Source organism: Cupressus sempervirens, chromosome 6, assembly GCF_028749045.1.
Source record: "Cupressus sempervirens isolate cs-2001-9-10 chromosome 6, ASM2874904v1, whole genome shotgun sequence".
In the NCBI taxonomy this organism is placed as follows: domain Eukaryota; kingdom Viridiplantae; phylum Streptophyta; class Pinopsida; order Cupressales; family Cupressaceae; genus Cupressus; species Cupressus sempervirens.
This window is the reverse complement of record NC_143123.1, coordinates 401,486,392-401,512,588: the sequence shown is the minus strand read 5'-3', so window position 1 is coordinate 401,512,588 and position 26,197 is coordinate 401,486,392. Positions and strand designations below refer to the sequence as shown.

Below are 26,197 nucleotides of genomic sequence, written 5' to 3'. Positions count from 1 at the left end.
GAGGAAAAGTTGCAAGTCTTTGCTTACCTAAAAAGAAAGTGCATCTTTCACACTTTTTGACATACATATGGAAATTATTGAACAAGGATGGCTAGTAGTAACTAGCTCTTATTATCTTAATGGCATTTTTTCTTTCTAAAAAATGACCACCATTAGGACCATCATGGAGCTCTTGATTATTATTTTAGCTTGATTTGTATCAATACATCTCAATAGGGCTCCATTGAAATCCCTCCTAAAAGTGATACCATCAACTATGGCATAAGGAATTACTTGCAACCTGTATTGTATTCTTTTAGCTCTATCCAATCCTTGAGGATATCCATTGCCTAACAAGGTCATAATATCATCCATCCAATTCCTTGGATTATCATTTCTTTCTTCTTGTCATTCTATTAGCATCATAGCAGCTTCCTCGTCTGATTCCTAGGATGAGATCATCTATTTGCACAATCCTTTCCCTCTTACCAACTACATGATCTGGATGTCAACATCATACTTCATTACCTTAGTGACCCATCCATCTCTTTTCTCACTAACATCTTTGTTCAAAAGAAAGTCCTTCACACTTGCATGAGGAACTAACAAATGGATCTTGTTGTGTGATAGAAGGTGTCTGAATTTCTTCAAAGCTCTTGTGATTGCAAGGGGTTGCTTCTCGACATAGCCTTATTTGTCTTCATATTCTTTAAGCCCTTCACTAAAGAAGGCTATGGTTTGTTCTTCATTCTTAATATTTGTTTGAGTCAAGACAAAAAAAACACTTGACTCACCACCTAAGGTATAAAGAATGAAATCCATTTCAAAATTTGGATTAATGAGAGTAGGGGCTAATACTATGGCTACCTTGATCTCTTAAAAAATTTATTTCCCTTCCTTGGTCCATACAAAGACTATATTCTTCTTGAGCATAACTATAAGGGGTTTCACCATGGTAGAAAGATTAGGAATAAATCTTCTCACAAAATTTATCCTACTAAAAAAACTTTGCAACCCTTTCTTGTGACTAGTAAGAGAGAGAGCAAGTATTTCCTTTGTTTCCTCTAGATCAATGGTTAGACCATCTTTATATACAATGTGTCCTAACAATTTTCCTTGATTAGTACAAAATACATGCTTGGATTTAAGGACACACCAAACTCTCTACAATTTATAAACACCTATTTGAGATGGCCAAATGATCTATGATGCTCCTAAAATATACTATAATATCATCAAGATAGACCAATACAAAATTTTCAATCATATTTTTGAAGGCCATTTCCATTTCCTTTTGAAAAGTGGCACTTGCATTAGTTAAACCAAAGGGCATTTTTTTATAAGCATAGGTGCCCCACTTTGTGGTGAATGTAGACTTATTAGCCTCTTTGACCAGCACTTGGTTATAACCAAAGAACCCATCAAGAAATGAGAACCTCTTAGAACCACTAAGGGAAGCTTGGTTAAGGTTCCTAAAGTCCACACATAATCTAGTTTCTCCATTCTTCTTCCTAACATGTATAAGCTTTACTACCCATGATGAGTGCTTAATAAATTAAAAATTATTGGCCTCAATCAATTTGGATAGCTCTTTTCTAATCAAGGGTTCAATTTTAGGATTCACTAACCTCTACTTTTGTCTTACTAATTTGACATTATCAATCAAATCTATGAAATGTTGAAACAAACTTGGGTTAAAAATATTCAAATCATCATATGTCCAAGAAAATACATCATTAAATTCTTGACATAGATGAATAAAACTTTGTTTCTCAATTTTAGAACATAACTTTCCCATTTTTAAGGATTTTCCATCAGCAACCATGACTAGTATGTGATCATCCCTACTTGCAACAAGGTTCATGCCTCTATCTCTTACTTAGTCATCAAGATTGTGGGTGCACTCTGAGGTAATAATACCCTTAGGTAACTTGTTGGAATTGAGATTAGTGATCCGATCACCATACTGGCCATGCAACCTTGACTAATTTCTTTATGAGAATTCTACTTCATTCTACAAGAAGCTTACAATTTGTTCATCAAATTCAGACACTTGAAAATTGGTTTTGTTGTCAAGGATAGCAAACCTAATCAAAACCTTAATCTACTATTTCTTTTCATCTTCAAGGCTCCCTCATACATCATAAGATGTACCCACTACTACAAGTCTATCAGCATATCTATGCTCTTTCCTAGGGATGCATTGAATAATAAATTCATTGAAACTTTCAAGAAAATCCCATACTCTATGTTTATAAAACTTGAGTAAACCATTCTTGGTGACATTTTGATTTTTCACCTGATTAACCACCAAATCACTAGCTCCATATACACTGAATGTTTGAATTCCTCTTTTTTGAGCAAGTAGGAGATCCTAAATCAAGGATTCATACTCAGTCACATCATTAGTACAACTAAATTTGAGCCTAAAGGAGAAATAATACCTTTCTAGTGTAGGAGAAATCAACATCACACCGGCCCTTGATGCATTTTTATTTCTTGATCCATCAAAGTACATGCTCCATATCCCACTCACATCTTCTTTGGTCTTTATAAGGCTAGGGACAAGAGCATCCATTTTTCATACACAATACGTACTAGGGCTTGTCTCAAGGATTTTTGATATAGGATCAAACTAGTATAGATTGGCCCATTCATCTAAGAAAAAGTCAACTATATCTACTAGAGAAGGAGAGGGCTTATTTCCTATATCATTTTCATATATCTCTAGAATACTGCAATTCATATTGATGAGATTTGGTGTGTAGGCCTTAATATGATGGAGGGCTAGATGCTCTATTTTGATTGAAGTCTTGGTTCCATATCTTGTTCTAAAAACACATATGACCAATTAGAAGATATATAGAAACCTATTTGGGTAGCTAAATATCTTGAAAGATAGATGGAAAAGTGTGGCCTAACTTTAGTAACTAATATATCTTTGACTATAGTACAACTAGGGCATGCATGTAGGGCCATTTCCACATTCCTAAGTATTCATACAGTCTTGATAGTACTACCATCCAACTATAACACGTCCCCGACAATGGGCTGATATTTTATTTCTAAAGCATTAGCAACACACTTACACATCACTGAACTACTAGCCCCTGAATCAATCATGGGGACTAGCCTATCCCCTATAATCAGAGAAACATTAAATAGAGCAGGTCTAACCTTTTTACTTGTTTCTACCTCCTGTAATGGTTATATTAGACTTGTGGCACTTTCTTCTCTTGATGAATGATCCTTTGGTTCAATGCTCTCCAATTCTTGTTGTAGCAACCTCTTTTTCATGGGTATAGTAGCAACATCATCCCACATTGAGATATTCAAAATTTTCTTCTTCATCTAATCTACCACATTGAATGATGTATAAAGTGCTCTGGTAGAAGATTTGGGAGCTGTATATATAGAGGGAGGAAATGGAATAACTTGCAAACTATTCAAATCTCCTATGTTATTGTCCTACCTTTGTTGTTGAGGAGCATTGGCTTGATCATGTATTTCTTGTGCATGGGTTATTGCATTTGATGTTGAAGCATAATTAGGAGGAGGATGGGTAGTATCTTCAATAGCTCTTGTCTTGTTCCTAGTATTGTGAGAAATGGAATCTTGGTTTACATTACAATGTTCCTCCACTTGATGATTCATGAAAGAACAATCCTTAGGTTACTACAAATGGGTAGTAATAGTAGACTGAGGTTCATCATATTTTTTTCTAGCCTATAGATCTTGTGTGATCATTGCTAGGTATGCTTTTTCATTTTGGCACATGAAACGACTATATAAATAATTGTAGGAGGGACAAAAGTCCTAATCCTAAGCAAGATTATTTTGATGAACTAATTCCCTTACTAGATTTTGGTTTGTATTTATCGTAGGGGTATTTCTAATAGGCCTAAATTTTTTAGCTTGCTGCCTTTCCATAGTCACTATCATGTTACCCATTTTTTGGACCATTGTGAAATTGTCCTCCAGCTCCCTTTCTTGGTCTTGCAACTTCTTGCCAATTTTAGAGCCCTGATCTTGCAATTTTTGATTACTCAACATGAAGGCCACTAGGGGTATAACAAGAGGTTGGTTTGTGAAAGTAGTGGGGATAGGGGCTATTGGAGGTCTATGATTAGGAATATCTAGGAAGAAGGGCATAGGAGGCCTTAGATAAAATTTTCCTCCTTCTATTAATATTCGTTTTCTTGATGGCAATTTTATTGGCATTAGTTAAGATGTCTCCTCCCACAGATTATAGAGTGATAGAAATATCACTATTAAAGGCTTTGAGGTAATACAAAAAAGCATTACTAGAAGAAGGCTTAAATGTAGTGGGTATTCTATCCCATGTCTTTTGAAATCTATAATTGAAATCAATCATATATTCATGGGGCCTCTCTTGATAGTTGTCAACTACTCCAGGAGTGATAGGTGATCACTCTTATCTTCAAAGTGTTTACATATTCCAGCTCCCACCCCATCCTAATCAAAAACATAATTAGGATCCAAACCCCTATACCATTATAAGACCTTCCCTTTTAAAGATGATGTTAGAAGCCTAACAAAAATGTCATCTTTTGCAATACCATGTATATTCCAGACATTAGAAACTTCTTGGATATTTTCTAAGGTAGAAGTGGAAATTTCACTAGTAAATTTGAGTATATTTTTGCAGGCTAATACTGGTATATCATGTCTTTGAGCCAATAGGAGAGGACTTCCACCATTAAAGGTGGTAAAAGCATGAGCTTTGGGTTGTGCCATAGTGGATAATGGTCTATTTATATGAGTAGATGACAATCTAGGCTAAGATCTAACAATAGGAGGAGTAGAGATAGATCTTATAGGTGTATGTATTTCCTCTATAGTCCTAACTAGTTATAAAGATACTCTAGTCTTTCTTCTTCTAGGATTTGAAAGTGAAAGTTCTTGGTACTAAAATTTAGCTCTAGAAGATTCCCTTATTTTAGCTCTAGGCATGAATCACTACAACTTGGTCTGAAACTGGATGTAAAGGGTGTAGAATCACCAAGTACTTTATGGGATGAACCTCTTGAAAGCTTGCAACACTAAAAGCAACACTATCTTCTTAGCATTAATCTTGAAAAAAAAAAATTTGACACTAGTGAATTTGAAATCTTCTTATGTGAATGTCCCACCGGGCATGCCAAAAAAAAATTTCAAAATTTTTTTCACCCTTGTCCAAAGTTTTTACCTAAGGACAACCTTGTGAAAAATGGAAAAAACCTCCAAGCTATGGGACTTGAACTATGAGGTTGAGTCTCCAGAGAAGGTCATCTTCCTTTACTATCAGGATGTACCTAACTACTCTTGAAGAGGGAAAGGGAGAAGAAGATGCAAGAAAAAAAAAATCTACCTAATCTATTCTAAGGAGGTGATGCACCAAAATAGAATATTCAAACAAATCTCTGCCCATATATGCACTTTTGAACAATCATGACACCAAAAGATATACACATCTAGACTTGTTTTAATCCAACAATCACATGGAGGTCAAAAAAACAAAATAAATTGCACAAGGAAAATGGTGTTCACTTATATATCATTCAGAGGTCAGAGAGATACAGTAATGCAAAATTTTAGATATCCACAATACACCAATGAGATTCAAATAGGTCTTGCACAATACATCAATGGCTAAAGAAGATAAGATAGAATTTCATACAGTTCAGAGGAAAAGAGAGATTTATAGTAGCATGGCAAAGCAATGCCAGAGAAACAAAGAGGGTCCAACCTTAACAAAATTTACAAAATCTTTCTTTATAGCTTTGGTATAACTAAGATATTTTCTACCCCAAACCAAAATCAACCATTACACCTAGCAATTACTACAAATTTGGAAGAAATATGATCATGGAACAACTTCAGATGCCATAATGATAGGAAGAAACCAAAATCAATGCATCTAGTTGTAAGAGATCAAATCCCATGAGATTTGATCATTACATGTAATAAAGAAGCATGGGGATGCATAAATGTCATGTAAACAAGCCAAAATAATTTTGTTCAACATTAAAGTATAATCCTTGTAATGTGTCATGGCCACAACAAATAAATTTGTACCACTATCAAAAAAATGCAAGATGGGATAACATGCAATGTTAACCAGCCATGAAATAACAAAGTTGACCTATGTGGAATAAATCTGATTTTCCTAGAAAAGGTGTGAAGTATTGATGTAGATCTTCATTTTGGAATGAATAGTTCAGATGTTGCAAAAATATCCTCAATAGATGAATAAAACCCAACCGTAGATGCACATCTTCTTCATTCTCCAATGGATGACTATGATGCACTCATAAATATCCAAGATGCTTCCAGATCTAATGACCATCATATGTTCGCAAGAAAAAAAGGCAGAATTGTGAAAATATGAGAACCATCTGATTAAAATCATCCTAGCGCAAGAAGGATTCACCATGTGGCATACAACTATTGGTTGACACATTTCTAGAATGTTTAGTTGAAGAGGTAGTAGCAATTTCATGATTTTAGAAAGAGCAGCAAAGTCATTCTTTGAAATGGGAAAAATGGTTAATGCAAAATGTTAACCCTAGAAAAAAAATGTATGTTAACTTGCAACTCTGCACATGAAGGAAATTGAGCCAACTCAATCAATGAACAAGCTAAACTAGCTCGGCACCTAAAGGAATCAAGCCAACTTGGCACATGAAGAGATTGAGTTAACATGAGATGTTAGCCCAACCAAAAAGTGTGTTAACCCATATCAAAGAATCTAGCCTATTGAAGATCTCTCAAATTGATTATCAATGATGGGCTGAATGGGGGGCAAAAATGGCCAATAGTAATTTATATGGTAGTTTATTTGATAATTTGGTAGTTTATTTGGTAGTTTTTTTGGGAAGTATATATGGTAGTATATTTGGTAGTATATTTGGTAATTGATTTGGTAGTATATTTGGTAGTTGATTTGGTAGTTTTTGGGTAGTATATTTGGTAGTATATTTGGTAGTTTATTTGGTAGCTTATTTAATCATTAATTTATTCATATTAGAGCATGATGGAATTGAACCACCATCCTCCTACTTATAAAGCAGATGCTCTTCCATAGAGCTAGTACCCTTTAAAGAATAATGAAATTTTTTGACAAAGTTGTCTTTCCAAGATTAGATTTACCATGATCGTGGTCATTGTAACATGATAGACTCTTCTCAAAGAGCACAAATTTTAGTTGTTATGAAAAATAATCTAAATCTTTATCAATAACAATTCAACAATTTTAAATTTTTTTGTTCAAGCATTTTAAAATTACATTTCATGTCGATTACGCTTCTCTAAATTATTTTAGTGATAGACTCTTATAAAATATAATTTGGAGCACTTTGGCCACACACAAGGATGATGAAAAGGCTACCAGATCTCAATTATGAATATTTACATGTTCTCTTACTCCTGTCATACTCTTGGGAAGCCTTCAAAATAACATTATGTTGAATTTATACATGAGAGTCTTGTCTTATAGATATATTTATCAACAAGAGCTCTTAATGAGCTAGAGTTCCTCCCTTTGGCAAGAGTGGACACCTAAATATACACATGCTAGTAAAGAGTACATGGAAAGTTTAAAATGTTGTATCATGAATGTTGTTAGATAACCATGGGAATGTAATTTTGTTTGGCTTACATTTGTCTTATGTGAAATAGAGTAACCACATGTTGATTTCATATACACACAAAAAAAAAAAAAAAGATAGAGCATGATCAAAACATTAACAATATTTATTTAAAAATTATAATTTTAAAAATATTTTACAACAAACCTAAATTGAAAAAGCAAAACTTAGTAATATTAATGTTGAACATGATTGGTAAGTCTACATGCATTTATGCCAATGATTGTAAACTATAGATGTAAAGATTTTATAAAACCATTTGAATTAAATCTAATAAGGAATTCTAGAGAGAAAATTTGAAATTATAGATGCACAATTGAAAAATAAAACATAAACTAGTGAATAAAACTTTGCAACAATTCAAGCCACAAATTAGACAATTTTACAAATTTCCAAAGATTTATAAGCATTACTATGTAAAAAGGTTTTGAATCTCAAATGACACTAATGTAAAAGTTTTGGATAAAATCTATATAACCATGTGTCAAAATATTGCAATATGATTACATGATTAAAAGAAATGACTAATGAAACCTCAAAATATTTAGCAATGGCCCTAAGTTGGAGAAGAATTAGTAAGGGAAGATATGGCAAATTTGGTTGCAATAGAAGGATAGTCATATGTTGAAGGGTATCATAAGAAGTTTTACCCATATTTAAGTGTGTAAAACACCAATTTGATTCTAATGGATTCAAAAGAGGGGCCAATGGCTTGTGATATATATGCTCTATTTAAAGATAGAATTATTTTTTTTTTAAAGTAGTAATCCTTGTATATTGTGCAAACATTTGTAACATTTGGGTTTCTTTCTTATTAGCAAGTTTGTTTTAAATCTAGACCTACACATAGTATCTTTCATTTTTTAGAGAGAGTGTGTTTAGAATTTTTTTTTTAGTATGAGTACAAATTTTTTTATATACCTAAAACCCATTTATATAGAGAAATGTAGAAGTGTTAACCATATAGATTAGCTTTAGAAAAAAAATCCCTAAGCACAATGCAACATGAGCTTTTTCCCTTCTAAAGTTTAATAAGAGTTACATTGGACCACCAAAAGATTTCTAAAGACCTCATGATGTATTAATCTTGTGTATTTTGTTTTTAAAAATATGGAACAAATTATTAGAAATTTGTTCCATAAATCATTGAAAATCTTACTTCTCAGGAAATGAGAAAACATAGGGTTTTTATTTAAATTAACTAATCGCAGACATCCTGAATGACTGCCATGGAAAAAAGTTAAAAAGATAATGTAGAATCATACCATTAAACCATGAACACTGATTCATTTGCTATCATTTCCTTATAATATCGGCTTTATAGAAAATATGTTGATACTTCCTGGGATAGATGATTTATTGCTATTAATTTTGTCTACCATTTTATAGTGATATATCCTAGTCATCTCAAATTTATAATCTAATCAACTATCTTTCCAAAAAAAAAAAATCTCCATTTTTCTATCCATGAAAAATTGACTTGACCCTAGGAAATTTCTCATTGACCAATAGAAAATTAGTAATTATCATCTAATAATTATTTTTAAAATCTAAACTTATAGAATTTAAAATATGATAGTTAATTAGCAAAAAAAATAAAAAAGTATGGGTCAACTAAAAACATTAGTTCCCTACCTTATATAAGGTAGGGACTAATAATGTGAAATACTAGATGATTTGTATCCTTTTTTAAGCTTTTGATTTGGTTTATGTTCATTGGCACTTTCTATTTTTGTTTCTTTAGTGTCATGTGATACTTCAATATTCTTTCTTCAAGGTGACATGTTTTGTGATAAGTGTAGGTTGCATTAAAGGTTTGTAGAGTTTTTAAAGTGTGATAGAGACTGTTGTTGGTAACAAGATTCATCAGCAATAGATGTGTCTGTAGAACATAAAAGAATTGGCAACATGCAGAGGTTGCACAAGGAAGGTGGTCTGCGGGGAGGGTCTATGGTATTTCAAGATCATACATATAGTGAGGCCTTCCTGAATCCTCACCATAAAACTACAAGTGAGTACACATAAATAGTTCAAAATTATTGGAATTTTATTGTTCCATTTAACCCTTAACATTTCCTACATGTGACAAGATGTTTGATTAGTTGCAATCCAATTGAAGTGTTCGATCTCAATTTAAGGTAGTCCAATGCCAAAATCTATTAATAGCCTAAAATATGGATTCATTTCACATGTTCGCTAGAGTACCACTGCTAGGATCTCCCCTAATTGCCACTACTATTTCTTTGGTAGGTGTTAAAATGTCAACATTCACTCTAAGATATGAAAACTACTTGCAAACATAATAAAAAAAACTACCTTTAGGGAAATTAATTAGTGGAGTATATTGATAAAAACCTCATTAGAATCATTAAATTATTGGTTTTAAATTTTAGAAAGTATGACACCTGTATCTAAAGCAAGCATAGTGGATAGATAAGATAACACCAAAAAGGGTGATTGGTATGTTTCCTTATTCACTAGTATATTGTAAAGAGGTATGCTTCCCTATCGCTTTAGCACTTACTACTATATAGTTTATCAAGAAGTTGAGATAGAAGAAAAGTAGATGAGGTGGGAAGGGAGCTATTGGAACTACAAGAGAAGAGTGTAACAACTAGAAATGCATGTAAAATCACCAAGAGATTGTCAAATTTTGATTTGACACAAATATTTTATAGATGAAATTACCTTTATGGTTGGGGACAATACCCACACACCATAAGAATGTATGGTGAAGTTTGGACCACATTTAAAATTCAATTCCCTGTGGAGTAGATCATATACAATTTTTGCATACATATAGAAGATTTCCTTTAAGCTCACAAACATGGATGGGTCTACACTTACCATCCCATTCAAAAGGATATATCTCAAACATTGTAATGAAGTTGCTAAAGGAATTCCTTGTGAATACATATGATATATTTTTCTATGCTATTTCATTTTGCTTGTTTATGATATTTGTAAAGTAAGATATTTTCTTGTAGTCTTGGGGCCTATTCTTTGATGTTTTTGTAGTGTTTTAATTTGGAAGTGCTTGAAATAGGAAGTTTAAAATGTTTCTTAGGTTTTATAATAATAAAAAACTAATGATTCAGTGGTTTAGTTTTCTTATGCTTTAAAAATCTTTAATTTAAGGTAAAAAAGTTATCTTGTGCCTCATAGTTTTGATTCTTTTGAAGATCAAAGGTTGGTGCATGTTCCTAAAGTCTCAGTTGCATATGGCATGGAAAATCATATTAATCACACTAGTCATGACTATTGAATCCTAAATATTTGATTTATGTATCTAATAGGGATACTACATAGACTTTGAATTTAGAGCTAGAAGGAAGGAGACACTATATGGTTGTTCTTTTTTTTTCATTTTTCTTCTTTGTTTTTTTTTTTTTGGTGGGGGGTGTAATTGTAAACAAATAGGGGTCAAGCTCTTTGCCAGTTTTTAAATTGATAGACCTTGAGTTGGAACTCATTCAAGATTCTAGACCTATGAGACCTTGGTGGGTACATGCTAGAATGGACTAAGAAAAAATTGAAATACAAAGGAAATTTGGTCATCAGAGATGGCCTAATATTTAAAGGAGATGTCAAGTGAGTGATGATTCAACTTTCATGCATGGACATCAAAATATTTTCTATCCCTTGAAACCTCTTCAACCTCACTAGAGTTTCTAATTTTTTTTAGTTATTGAAAAGAAAAGAAATACTGAATTTGGGACAGTATTTTTATTAGCTGAAAGGCATTCTCCTGTAGATTTTTGTAGGTGGTGTACAATACTACTAGAAACCATAATCCAGCCAAAAACAAGAATTTTTCCTATTGACCTCACCCTCTAGCTTTTGAATTCATTTTGGTTGCTTAATGACATCTCAATGTGCCTCTTGAAAATTTTAGTCATTTCATACAACTCAAGATTCTTTAAGTGCATTCAAATTTTGCATTGTGTTTGATGGGTCTCATGTCATTAGGAGAAGCTTTTGTGATGGGAGTAGTAGTATGCATGGTACATATCTTGATGTGAAACCTTCAATACATAGCTCTAGTTCTTTTTAATGGTAGATAGAGGAAGATGTGCATATTTAATAGTAACATGACTAGATAAAGAACAAATAGTTAAAATCTAAGGATGTGAGGAAAATGAAAATTGCTATTTAAAACCCTAAAAGCCTCTCTAAACAAAATCATTTTCACAAGGAAAAAATTAATTTAAGTATTTGATCACATAGATTGGAAGGCTACTTTCACATTAAAAAAGAAAACTAGGTCATCTTGCATGATGCTACTCGACAAAAAAGTGAAAGTAAACAATTTTTTGTGAATAATTCATAGATCTTGCAAGTAATTGATATTAAAGATTGGATAAAAAAGTAAACATGTCTTTTCCATTTAAGAATACTAGCTAAGAAAAATTGTTTGTGATCTTTAAGAAATTAAATTGCTTTTATGCTGAGAAAATATATGGTGGAATTTGGAACATAGTACTTAAGAAATTAAAGTTCTCTTACACTAAAAAAGTAGATGGTGGGATTTGGAACACAAGACTTGGTTATGGTATAATTCAAACATGTGAAGCAAATGTGATTCATAGCACCATAACAAAAAGTAGAAGTTTGAGAAATTACAAATTTGAAATAACTAACTTTTCCAGCTACAATCCTATTTTGTAATATAACAACATCTTAATGGATTTCTACATATTATTAATTACCACAACATATTATTCCTTAGCACTATGTGGGCACTATAGAAATGTTGTACCATTTTCTATTATAAAGAATTAGGCAGTTCGTAGGAGCCTCTTGATATGTTTTTACAAACATAAAGTACAACTATTATTGATTATCTTATTGACACATCAAACATTTGTTATTTACAAATAGGATATTGATGTTATCTTGATAGACATGTAGTAGAAAGAATAGATAGTAAATCATTAAAGAAAGTATATAGAGAAGGTAAGAAACTACAAAAGATGGATTGTGAAGTACTCCAATATTTGGGGGAGAAGTAGTTGGAGCATAACTATCAACCACATTTCCATCTTTGTCCACCAAAAATTTGGTGAAGTTCCACTAAATTTTTTTGCCCAAAAGCTCACCTTTCTTTGATTTCAAGAACTGATAAAAAGGTGTTGCATTATCACCATTGATCTCAACTTGCATTTCATAGCTGCAAAATAAATGCTAAAAAATCTAATAAGAATGCTAGATAAGCTAGTTGTTACTTATTTACAAGATTGTTTCACTTATGATAGATGAATTCACATAAATAGCTAAACAAAATAGTGAGGAAATAGAAAAATAGGAATGATGTACTTACCTTCTCAAATACTAGAAATTATACTTTAAAATGAGTACATGTCACTTCTGTGATCTGCTCATTCTCACTTGGTTCCTCTCTAGCAAATTAATTGCATGGGAAGACCAATATTTCCAATCCTGCAAAAAATTGGCCAAAAAAATCTATAATATTACACAGTATAAAGATGGGAAATAAAATTTTGAAATCCAACTTAAAAGAAATGAATGTTTTCTAGCTGAGAGGATGTTAGAAAAGGTTGTGGAGTCTCACCATACATGCACTGAAGGCATTTTCTTAACATTTTCTAGAGCCTTTTGAACAAGCTCATTTTCTACATATCCTAAAACCATAAAATTCCATGAGATGAAATTTCTTTGGGACATTTTGTAAAATAGTTCATGATCCTTGTGAAATTATTGACATTTTGTATACATATCTATCAAAGCATTCGCAACTTCAACATCTTGTAAAAATTCTAGTCCAATAAGGCATTGATGTAACTCCATACCTTGTTACAAAGCTCCAACTTTGGCATACACTGGGAGGATGTTGACAAAGGTTGTACAATTTGGATTTACATCTAGCAATTGCATTAGCATAAAAGAGTCCAAATCATTATCAACAAACCTATTTTGTTTATATCTTTTGATCATCACATTCCATGAGATTATATTTCTTTGAGGCATGTTATCAAACATTTCACACATCTTGTCTATGCTTCCAAATTTTATATACATGTCTACCTAGGAACTTGAAACTAAAACATTTGGCAATAATCCCTTCTCTGTGATGCTATGTAGTAACAATGAGAACTATGCATGACAATAATGAACTAGGGATGCATCAAACTAAGAATCAAAGATTAGTTCTCCATAATTTAGGTAGTAACTCCAACTTTCAAATTCTTAGATAGATCTAATTGTTAAAATAATAAATAATCACCTTTCAAATTCTCTAATAGATCTAATGGTTCAAATAATGAATAATCTCAAATTGAATATATAATTTTATGATAATTTATGTGAAGTCCTTGGCAGCCATGTGAAATTGATTCTTTTTAGGTTACAAGCCAATGTGTCTATTTAATGCATACATCCACTAAATAGAATATCTTAGGAAAATTTTAAAAAAATTAGAGAAATCCTATATCCTTCTACAATAATAACTAGTACAACAACAACAATATATTACTAAATAAACTACTAAAAATTGTCGATATGTGACTAATTTTGATCACATGACCAATGGTAGTTTATTGCCAGACATTTATCTCCCAACCAAATTTATGACTAAACTATTTTAATCATTGATCAGGTCATTGATTTAGTCATTTATTGTTGTTACTTGGTAGTTTATTTGGTAATTTTGGTAGTTTATTTGGAAGTATATTTGGTAGTTTTTTGGGTAGTATATATGGTAGTATATTTTGTAGTACATTTGGTAGTTTATTTGGTAGTTTATTTGGTAGTATATATGGCAGTATATTTGGTAATATATTTGGTAGCTTATTTGGTATCTTATTTAATAATTAATTTAGTCATATAAGGGCACGATGGAATTGAACCACCATCATCCTACTTATAAAGTAGGTGCTCTTCCATTGAGCTAGTACCCTTTAAAGAATAATGCAAAAAATTGACAAAGTTGTTTTCCCAACATTAGATCTACCATGATCATGGTCAATATAACATGATATGCTTTTCTCAAAGAACACAAATTTTAGTTATTATGAAAAACAATAATCTAAATATTTATCAATAACAATTGAACAATTTTAAATTCTTTTGTTTGGGCATTTTATAAAATATAATTTGGAGCACTTTGGCCATACACAAGTATTTTTTCTTGTGCTAACTTCTCAAAAAAAGATACAAATTATTATGAAATTTATGTCAAGAAAATAGACCTTTGCATTAAATAAAAATATTAAACCCCATTAAAAAATAGCATCTATTAAAAACTACGAAACACAATCAATTGAAATACTCACTTTTTAACATATGGAGGTGCCAAAGGATCAAATATTTCCTCTTCCTTATGCTCAAGTGGGTGCTAAAAGTGTTTATTACAATTGATTTTGACATCTATTGAATCTTAGTCTACAAACAACATAAAAATAGGAAATTGATAAAAATAAGAAATGTAAAAGGAAAGTTTGTATCGATGAACTATAATTAAGTTATTCATAGTAATAGAGAAAGTGGTGCCAATTCATAAATGCAATGACCTAAATAATATCTTTATGATAAATTTCTTAAAAAACCTATAACAAAAGGAAATAATGGACCAGTAAAGTCTGGTAGGCAATGACTATGCTTCACTTGTTGATAACTCTAATTATAGGATAAGCCCCAGAACCATACATTGATGGATCATGAGATGGTTGATCATAACCATAATGTAATGTCCCCTTTTTAGATCTATATTTGAATGATAATCTAATGTCCCATTGTAGGTCTCCATCAACTGTTATATATAAGAGTTATAATTGTAAGTAACTGTTATAATTTCTCTAAATAATAGATGTTATCTTATTGCTCAATTAGCGTCTATCATCATCATCAAAGCTAAGATTGAAGAGCTTGATAGACACACAATATGGTTGATGAGATAATGATCTAGTTATTTCATACAATTCAAGATTCTTTAAGTGCACTCAAATTTTGCATTGTGGTTGACAGGTCTCATGTCATTGGGAGAAGCTTTTGTGATGGGAGTATTAGTATTCATGATACATATCTTGATGCAAAACCTTTAATACATAGCTCTAGTTCTTTAATAGAGGAAGATGTCCATAATTAACAATAACATGACTAGATTAAGAGCAAATAGTTAAAATCTGAGGATCCAAGGAAAATGGAAATTGCTAGTTAAAACCCTACAAACCTCTCTAAACACAATCATTTCCACTAGGAAAAAATGAATGTAAAGATTTGATCACATAGATTGGAAGGCTACTTTCACATTAAAAAAGAAAACTAGGGTGTCTTGCCTGATGTTGCTCAACAAAAAAGTGAAATTAAATGATTTTTTGAGAACAATTCATGGATCTTGCAAGTTATTGATGTTAAAGATTGGAAAAACATGTAAACATCTCTTTTCCATTTAAGAAGACTAGCTAAGAAAAATTGCCTATGATCCTTAAGAAATTAAATTTCTCTTATGCTAAGAAAATATATGGTAGGATTTGGAACGTGGTACTTGGTTATGTCATAATTTAAACATGTGAAATAGACAAGATTCATAGCACTACAACAAAAAGTGGAAGTTTGAGTAATTACAAATTTGAAATAACTAGCTTTTCCATCTGCAATCTTGTTCTATAATATAACAACATCTTAATGGATTTTTGCATCTTATTCATTACCACAACATCTTATTCCTTAGCACTATGTGGTTACTATAGAAATAGTGTACTATTTTCTATTTTGAAGAATTAGGCAGTTCCTAGGAGCTTCTTGATATATTTTCTGCAAACATAAAGTACAACTATTATTGATTATCTTATTGACACATCAAACCTTTGTTATATAAAATAGGATCTTCCTGTTATCTTGATACATATGCAATAGAAAGAACAAATGGTAAATCATTAAATGAAGTATATAGAGAAGGCATGAAACTACAAAAGAGGGATTGTCAAGTACTTCAATAGTCAAGGGAGAAGTAGTTGGAGCATATCTATCAACCACATTTACATCTTGTCTACCAAAAATTTGGTGAAGTTTTAGTTAATTTTGTCACCCAAAAGGTCGCCTTTCTTTGATTTCAATAACTTATAAATAGGTTCTACATTATCATTGTTGACCTCAACCTACATTTCATAGCTGCAATATAATGCTAAAAAATCTAATAAGCATACTAGATAAGCTAATTATTACCTATTTACAAGATTGTTTCACTTATGACAAATGAATTCACATAATACCTAAACAAAATAGTGAGGAAATAGGAAAATAGGAGTGATGTACTTACCTTCTCAAATATTGGAAATTCTTCTTTAAAACAAGTACATGCCACTGCTGTGATCTGCTCATTGTCACTTGGTTCCTCTCCAGCAAACTGATTAAATGGGAAGGCTGGTATTTCTAGTCCTACAAAAAATTGGCCAACAAACTCTACAATATTACACAATATAAAGATGAGAAATAATAGTTTTAAATCCAACTTAAAAGAAATTAATGTTTTCTAGCTAAGAGGATGCTAGAAAAGGTTGTGGAGTCTAGCCATACATCCACTAAAGGAATTTTCTTAACATTTTCTGGAGCCTTTTCAACAAGCCCATTTTCTACATATCTTGCAACCATATCATTCCATGAGATGAAATTTCTTTGGGACATTTTGCAAAATAGTTCATGAGCCTTGTGAATGTATCCACATTTTGTATACATTTCTATCAAAGCATTCACAACTTCAACATCTTGTAAAATTCCTAGTCCAATAAGGCATTGATGTAACTCCATACCTTGTTACAAAGCTCCAACTTTGGCATACATAGGGAGGATGTTGACAAAGGTTGTACAGTTTGGCTTTACAGGTAGCATTAATTGAATTTGCATAAAAGAGTCCAAATTATTATCAACAAACCTATTTTTTGCATATCTTGTGATCATCACATTCCATGAGATTATATTTCTTTGAGGCATGTTATCAAACAGTTCATGCACATTATATATGCTCCCAAATTTTGCATACATGTCTACCTAGGAACTTGAAACTAAAACATAAGACAATAATCCCTTCTCTTCTATGCTCTACTATGCTATGTAGTGGCAACTAGAACTATGCATGACAATGGTGAACTAGGGATGCATCAAACTAAGAATCAAAGATTAATTCTCCATAATTTAGGCAGTAACCCCACCTTTCAAATACTTAGATAGATATAATTGTTAAAATAATACTATTTTTCAACACTAAAAATGTGGTTTGAAATGCATACTAGAAGATATAGTCAAAGGTATTGATAGCGAATTATCAGATTAATATAGTTTATATTTCATATTTTTCTTCAACCACATGGTATTCATCATCAATCCTGTCATTGAAGATTTGAAATAGAAAAGTAAATTTGAATTATGAATGATTTTTTGCTGTTGTAGGTGCATCTATTACAAGAAGTATAGGTCAAGAAGGTGGTAGAGTGGATAATGGGAGGGCTTGACAGTTATTATGTTGCTAATACTATTGATGTAGCGTTTGCATCAGGTGTAGCAGAAGCTACTTAGAAATCAGATGTTTCACTTGGTACTCATTTTCTTGTTTCTACTCTGCACAATGCCTCTCATAGTAACTTGCTTCTAGGAAAGATAAATGAAGCTTCAAGTCCTTTAGTGATTTTAAAAATTTCAATTAAAATTCATTTCTTTTAACACCTAGTGACTATTGTAGCAATAAATAGAGATGAATAAATTTATGATGATAGGAGTGGTATTGTGATGGAATCTATGGAATAAACTCATTGCTTAGATTTTAGGAACCTGTTCCAATATCCACTAAAATTTGAGAGGGTGTGGCTGAACTTTGAGTCTCTCTATCCTTAATTGGAGGATACTATGGCACAAATCATAGGAATTAAATTATTCTCTTTAGTTGATAGTACCCTTGCTTTAGGTACCTCAACTGTATTGTGTTCACCATAAAAAAATTTGTTTAGAATGAGGAAAATACAAATAAGGATGGGAATGACAAGTTTCCTTTACAAGTAATAATTGTGGGGCACCCAAATGTTGGAAAATCAACACTATAAGTTCATGATTGATGGAAGAGTCTGTGCTAACTAGTCCTGACCGAGCTGTAATACGAGTTTCTATTCAGGCATAGTTTGATAAAGAGGGATGAAAATTCTATTTGGTAGACACAACATGTTTCTGAAATAGGTTAAAAGTATAAGACAAACTAAGTGAAACTACAAAACTTTAATCAACATAATTATAGATAGCCCAATGTTCTTTGATAGAAATTCAAATCTTCACTATTCAAATGATTTTCTTTGTTCATGTGGAATCTTGAATCTTGAATCTTATCTATGAAAATTTCCAAACATTCATACAACAGACTCTGCAGAAACCATTAAATACCAATGGGCTATAAGAGTAATTCCATAAGTCATGAATGCCAAATGTTCTGACAAAGTGACTGTTAACCCATGTGCAAAAATATTTGAAAAGTTAAATTTTGTTAAATAATGTAGGGCATGGGAAACATTATTGATATTACTGGTTATTTACTAGCATGGGTTTCACCATCTCTATTTTATTTTATTGATTCACCAAGTTAGCCACTATTCTGTGTCGACCTTCCAGTCAAAATATTTTTCTCAATGGATATAATCACGACCCTTTTGTCAGCTTTCTCAACAAAATAACATACCTATTAGAGGATGATCACAAGAATATTTTCAAAAGGTAGATTTGCACATGGCTTCTTTTTGAAATTTCTTCAACAATATTGTTTGAGGAAATTAGTTCCATCTCCAATCTCAAACAAACTTATCTTTTGGCATTATTAATATGCTCTAGCTTTTCTGTTTAAGGAGGGTTGGTGCTATTTTTGCAAGGCTTGAGAAAGCTATCTGATTAACTATTTTTGGACACACTCTACAAAATTAGTGTGTCACTCTATCTATAGTGTACTATGCTGGGTGCTCCAATTACCTTATGGAAGCTTGATATCTTGACAAGAGGAGGACTTGGATTGGTGCTATAATTTTGAGTTTCCAAAAAAAATGATCCCTGGACTTGCCATGTTGCTGCAATTTACTGGTCCATAACTACTCTTACAACTATTAGGTATGGAGACCTACATGCTCATTACACAAGGGAGATGGTGTTTGACATCTTCTGCATGCTATTTAGTCATAGATTGACTGCATACATGATAGGGAACATGAAAAATTTGTGCATGGCATGAGCTGAACAATAAGATTTAGGGATTCAAAGACTATGTGCTCCTTTATTTAGAGTATGGCGCAGATGTAAACAACAAATCCTCGACCAAATTCTGCCAATCTAAAATAGATGAAGAAGGAAGTTGATACCAAATTTACTATGGGAGAAGAGATAAAATCTTAAGTCTAGTGATGTTATCAATTTAATATTAATTTCTCTATAAATGGGTGACATGGAAATGCTCAAACATTTGCAAAGATATGAAGAAGGTGTAAATGAACCAAATGAGAAGGGATCTACATCTCTTCGTCTTGCCACTAATTAGGGGTCCATCAATATGGTCAAAGGTCTATTAGAGAAAGAAGAAGTCATGAAAAAAGTGGATTGTAATGGTTCCACGGCCATGACCATTTTTGAAAAGCTAGGGCAAGAAGACCTAGTGGCATTATTCTAAGAAAAATCTTAGAAAACTAATTGACATCTTTATATACCCATTAAATATTATGTAGAACTTTTCATCCTACATAGATGAGAGAAATCATAGAGAGATCACTAAACCTTCAGATCTTTCTATGGAAATTAGTTTTCATCATTTTGAAAACCCAGTTTCCCTCAGGGGACTTCTGGAAGTCAAAGGAGAAAAAGGGTTAACAATTTCCCAAATTCATTATTTAGTATAGTCACAATGCAATCGCACAATAACCTCAGCTTTGGTGGAAATATTATAGATGGCACAAAATCATTGTAAAAAAATTCTTCACTTCCTACAAGAGTAACAATTTACAATGATCACCCAATCTATTGGAAAATAAGCAATTAGTCAAGGGAGTTGATACTTTTACCAGACTTAATTCGGGAACTTTTGAGAATCATGGCCTAATCTCATCGGTTTCAAACCAGATCTCAGGTTCAATGTTATAGAATATTGCTCAAAGTGTCTTGCACATCAAGAAATAGTTTTACATAAAGGTTTTGAGAACAACCACCCATAACAAAGGCTCCAATTTGAGGTCCAACCCTAAATCAAAGTGAGTAAAAGAAAACAATTGAAGACCAGATGAATTAATCTACTTGGAAGATGATGAAAGATCATCCAAATAAGCAAAGAGAATCCAAATAACCATGCAAATAAAGCCACGTGTTAAGGAAAATCTGAATCTGAAGAATCCCATGGAAATTTTTGGTGAGCTCCAGAGTAGAATCGATCAAGGGCCACAGATTTAGATCCACATGCAATTTTCACTCTGGATCTTCAGATCCAAATCCAAATGCCCAAAGCTATGGAAAAGATCAGAAAATAAAACATTGTCTTCTAAAGAGGAAGAATCTCTTTAGGGGCTACCTTAGATGTACATAGGATATAATTTAGAATTTAATTTAGGTTTTGATAAACTTGATCATCTCAATTATTTGATTGATTTATCATTATAATAAACTATCAAATTGTTTGAAGTAATAGTAGACTAGTTAAGCTTTCCTTTCTCTTCTGAAAACCTTGTATTTGATTTAATAGTTTAGATAAAATCAATTATACACTTTATATAATATACTTTTTATTATTTTTATCATGTTTAATCATCAAATTTTAAATATTTTATAATATAGGAGAGTTTTAGCAATTTATGTAGGTCTATTCTATTCTTATGTCATATAAAATGAGTCTAAATTTCTATTAATAATGTTTATGAGGTCAAGTAGTTTAAATGATTTATTTAAGTAAAATTTACATTTAGATTGTATGGATAAAGAAAATATAGTATTTATGTTCAAAATATTCAAAAGAATTAATAAAAATAAAATAAAGATATACAATTTTGTGTTTGATATAATTTGATTAAGATAATTGTTATTGATTGACTTCTTATTATAGTAAAACATCATATTGTTTGAAGTAATAATTCTTCCCATTTTCAAAACCTTGGATTTGATTTAATGTTTTGTTAATAAAATCAAATATGTGTGAAGCTTATCATGTAATATATTTTTTATATTTATTTCTAAACTTTTGAATTGAAAAGATATAAATGAAATTTTGACTCTTGGCATAGTGAGGACACAATCAAATCATGTTTAAATTATTTATTAATTTTAATACCAAAAAAAACTCATTCATAAAATTTAGAGGATTAACTCATGTTAAAATGATTTGCCAATTTTAATATAGAAAAACATCTCTTTGTAACCAACTTTCAACTCTAAGGATGGTGAGGATGGGATCAAGTCATATTTGAATTCTTAACCAACTTGAATACAAGAAACATCTCATTTTAAATTAAGTGTACAAGAAAAGATTTTTCAAATAAGCTCTTTAAATCAATGAACTTGATGTGTTATAGACACATCCTAGCATTTTAAGTTTTGTGTGTGTGTGTGTGTGTGTGTTGATTAATGGATGGGGGTTGTATGTACTTCATTTGTACAAGTCATACATAGGTATATGCCAATTAGACATGTTGTGGTTATGTGGACATGCTCAGTGTTTCTATATGAATATAGTTACAACCCTACACTCTTTAGGTGCATCAAAAATATGTTGTGAATCTACAACTTATATGATACTCTCAAACATCTATTCATGAGAGGTAAGGTGTGCCTATAAATAGTGTGATTAATGAAAGAAGAAAACAAAAATATTCTTAGATATAGTTAGGTTGAAGGTTACAAATAAGACAAGTATTTTACAAAGTATATATTTTACTAAATAAATAGTGTAACCATTGCACCCTCCTTCCAATGCAAGTGCTAGTTATACAGAAAATTTTTAGAATGGTGTGATATCATGAATGTTAAAAGTTGAAATAAAATATATAAGTAAGGATTAGGTGGTCACATGAAATATGTAGGAGAAAAAATAAAGGGGATCTTTATCAAAAGATGGACCCTAATCGTACGAGAATTTGAGATCAAGAAAGAGTTGAAATCCTAACTCCAAAAGCGACCAAAACTCTGGTTATAGCATAGACTTTTCCAAACAAGTCAAGTCCAAAATTAAAGTGGCCTCTCTTGCTTTGGGATTTGTGCAAATGATGAACCTTCATCATGAACTTAATGTAAAGTATATTGAGATCTCTACCTTGAAGATGCAAAATGAACAAATGCAGAATGAATTGAACAGGGAAAAAGAGGTAGCAGAGAATTTCAACAAATCAAGTGAAGCAATCAAATATTTTGAATAGTTGCTAAAATCACCAAAATCTACCCATGATACATCAGGACTAGGATACAATAGCACTGAAGTTGGAGAATCATCAAAGAGTGCTAAACAAAGAAGTGATAAAGGTAAGAATTCAAAACCCACTTGTCATTTCTATAATAAGAAGGGACATATAGCTAATGTGTGTAGGAGTAGAAGATTCAATCAATCAAAAATACCCAAAATTTTTTGTCACAAGTGCAACATGCAAGGACATATGACTCAAAATTGCAAATCCAATGTTACAAGGACTCAAAGATTTGATGGACATTGTTATAATTGCAAAAAATATGGACATAGGACATTTCAATGCAAATCAAAACCTATGTGGACAGTAAATCAACCAGCAAAGACATCAAACCATGAATTTTGGGATTACAACACCAAGAATAGTTGTCACTATTGTCAATAATATGGACATATCCCACATAATTGCATAAGAACACATTTTAGAGGGAACTAAAAAAGATGGTTGAGTCAAACCACATGTTTCAGTTGCTTAAAAACTGGCCATGTCAACAGGAATTACCCAACAAGGTCAAAGGCATCAAGTTCTAAGTTCAGCAATGGAAAGGCAAAGATAGATGTTGGACATATCAGAAGTGAAATGAATAAGATATGGAGGAAGAAAGATGAGTCTAGCACATCAAATATAGAGATCACTTCACCTAATAGGTGAAGTGATCACACTTCATCAAATTAAGTAAAGAATAAGTGTGAGGGATTGATAAACCAAGTTACATCATAAATCAATCCCAAGACATATAAAAGCTACAAAAACAAAATCAGCATAAATAAAGATGCTAAGTCAAAATTGAGAACTTTGTGAAAATATGTCAAAATTTTCTTCAGGAGCCGAGTTTCTAACAATGACCGAGTTAATAGCTGATGTCGAGCTATGAAATATCAATAGGAGTCGAGTTATGACGAAACCTTTCAAGAGCTAAGTAGATAGTTGGCAGCGTACTAAGCATTTATTACTCTATTTTGAGGGGTACATAAATCTGATTTTCAATCATTTTCTCACCATTTGAACAAGAAGCAAAGCCAAAAAAGGAGCGGAGAAGATCAAGAACAGCTTAGAAGCCATTCGTAAAAGATTTCAACAGCGATTCCAGACAAATTTCATTAATTTAAGGTATTTTACTTAAGTGTTGAGCTACATAGGACTTATAAACTTGTTTGAATTATAAACCCTAGTTTGGAAAACAATGGCATCTGGGTCAAGAACCACCAAGGGTTTAGAGAGTCATGAAGTTCAGTTGGTTAGTAACGAAGTAAAACAACTTGAATTTAAGCCCATTCCAAAAGTAGCATACAAGAATGATCCTACAGGAGCATTATCAGTTATTTTGGATAAGGTTGTTATGGTACAAGATGTTCGCAGATGTTACAATTGCAAAATTGATGCCATAGGAGACTTAGAAATTCATAATGCATATGATAAACTATGTGAAAACAAAGTACTGAAAAATGAGTTTTCAATAGTAGAAAGAAAAGGATTGACCAAAACCCTAGCATTTCAGACTGTTTTCAAAACAGAATGGGTACGAATAATTTTGAGCCGAATACATGACGAAGCTTTTTGGTTAGAGTCAGGGCCAGTAAAATTTACCAAGAAAATTGTTCATAGGGTTACTGGTATTCCAACCCTAGATTGGCCAAAGACCCTGCGAAGTGACAAAAGGGAAATAATAGAGAAAAATACAGGTGCCAAATGAAACAATAGAGGAATGACTATCGACACAGTCATAGATCCCCTAGTAGATTTTGCTGTGAGAATTATTTCACACAAATTCTATCAATCAAGCAGGTTGAACAGTGTACCTTGTATAGCAGTTGATGTTGCATACAAGATAATCAAAAGAGATCACACTTATGATCTGGCAGAGCTCATGTTTTAACAGATTAATGAAAATTTGGGAGCTATAAGGAAAAGCAAGGGAGCTCAATGCAAATTTGGATCATTTTTGATGTGTATGTTCTTCTATCTGATGAAAGAATTTCCTTCTATAGGGAAAGTAAAATGGAATCTAGATAAAACAATTGTTGAACAAATTAATGGATACATTGAACAAATGGGTGAAAATTTTGATACCCAAATGACAGGTTATTTTGAGGACTTCAAAAATTCCATGAAACAAAGAATGAGAATTCTAGTCTCACTGACTAAAAAATATGAAAAAGACATTTGTTTTCTTGTAGATATAGATTATACTTACATACAAGCAATTATACCTAGAATAAGATGGCTTAGGCCACTAGGTTATGAACTTGATGTTGATCAAGCCTCTGCAGCAATAACAGCTCTACTTGTAGAAGAAGATGATAAAAATGCATAAATTTTTGGAACCTATGATATTTTCAAATCAAAGGTAATAAAAAATTTGAAGACTGCTTCAGCAGTAAAGAAGAAAGAGAAAATGGTGAGATGAATCAGAAGAAAGTTTGGCGTGGAAGAAGAAGAAGGAACAACAAAAGAAGAAGGAGAAGACATTGAAGAAGGAGATAAACTTCAAATTCAGACTCAAGGGTTAGGAGAAGACAAAGAGGAAAGTGCTGAGGTAGAAGAAGCCAAGGAAGCACCAGTTAAGAGAAAGACCACAACTCCCTCTGCTCCTAAATCCAAAGGAAGGAAAGTGGTTGCCCTTGCATCAAAGAGACCTACCACAAGGGCTATAAGGAAAAAAGCCCAAGAAGAGGCAAAAGGAAGGAAGAAAGACTCAAAGAAGACTGCTGCCGAGACAAAGAAAAGGAAGTTTATTCCCCAACCTGAAATAGATGAGGAGAAAATAGAGTCAGAGGACAACAGTCAATTTCAAGTGGTAAGACACAAACCTCAGACTACTGTTGATAAATTATGTTCAAAAATTAGAAATAATGATTTAAAAGGTCTAAAGAACCTGAATTTTTCTAAGCTCACCAAAGAAGAGAAAAATAAACTAGAGGAATCTGTGTATGCTATGATGGCTGATTATAAGCACACACCTCTAGAATTAGATGAATCTATGCTGAGAGAATTGTATAAAATTGTAGAGGATAAATGGCATTTTTGTTTACAAATGGAAAAAGAAATAAGGGAGTCTACATTAGCAAGATTGTTGCCTGATCTAACTAAAGATCAAATAATAAATTCCATAAAAAGGCATTTATAGAGCATTTAGTATATTGCAGAATAAAATTG

At 31.9% G+C, this 26,197-nt stretch overlaps 2 pseudogenes; both read left to right on the top strand.

Annotated features, from left to right (window-relative positions):
• The first annotated feature begins 18,080 nt into the window (after positions 1-18,080).
• On the top strand, positions 18,081-19,842 carry LOC149552756 (potassium channel KAT1 pseudogene; annotated as a pseudogene).
• Positions 19,843-19,895: 53 nt separating this feature from the next.
• On the top strand, positions 19,896-20,700 carry LOC149552755 (uncharacterized; annotated as a pseudogene).
• The last annotated feature ends 5,497 nt before the right edge of the window (positions 20,701-26,197 follow it).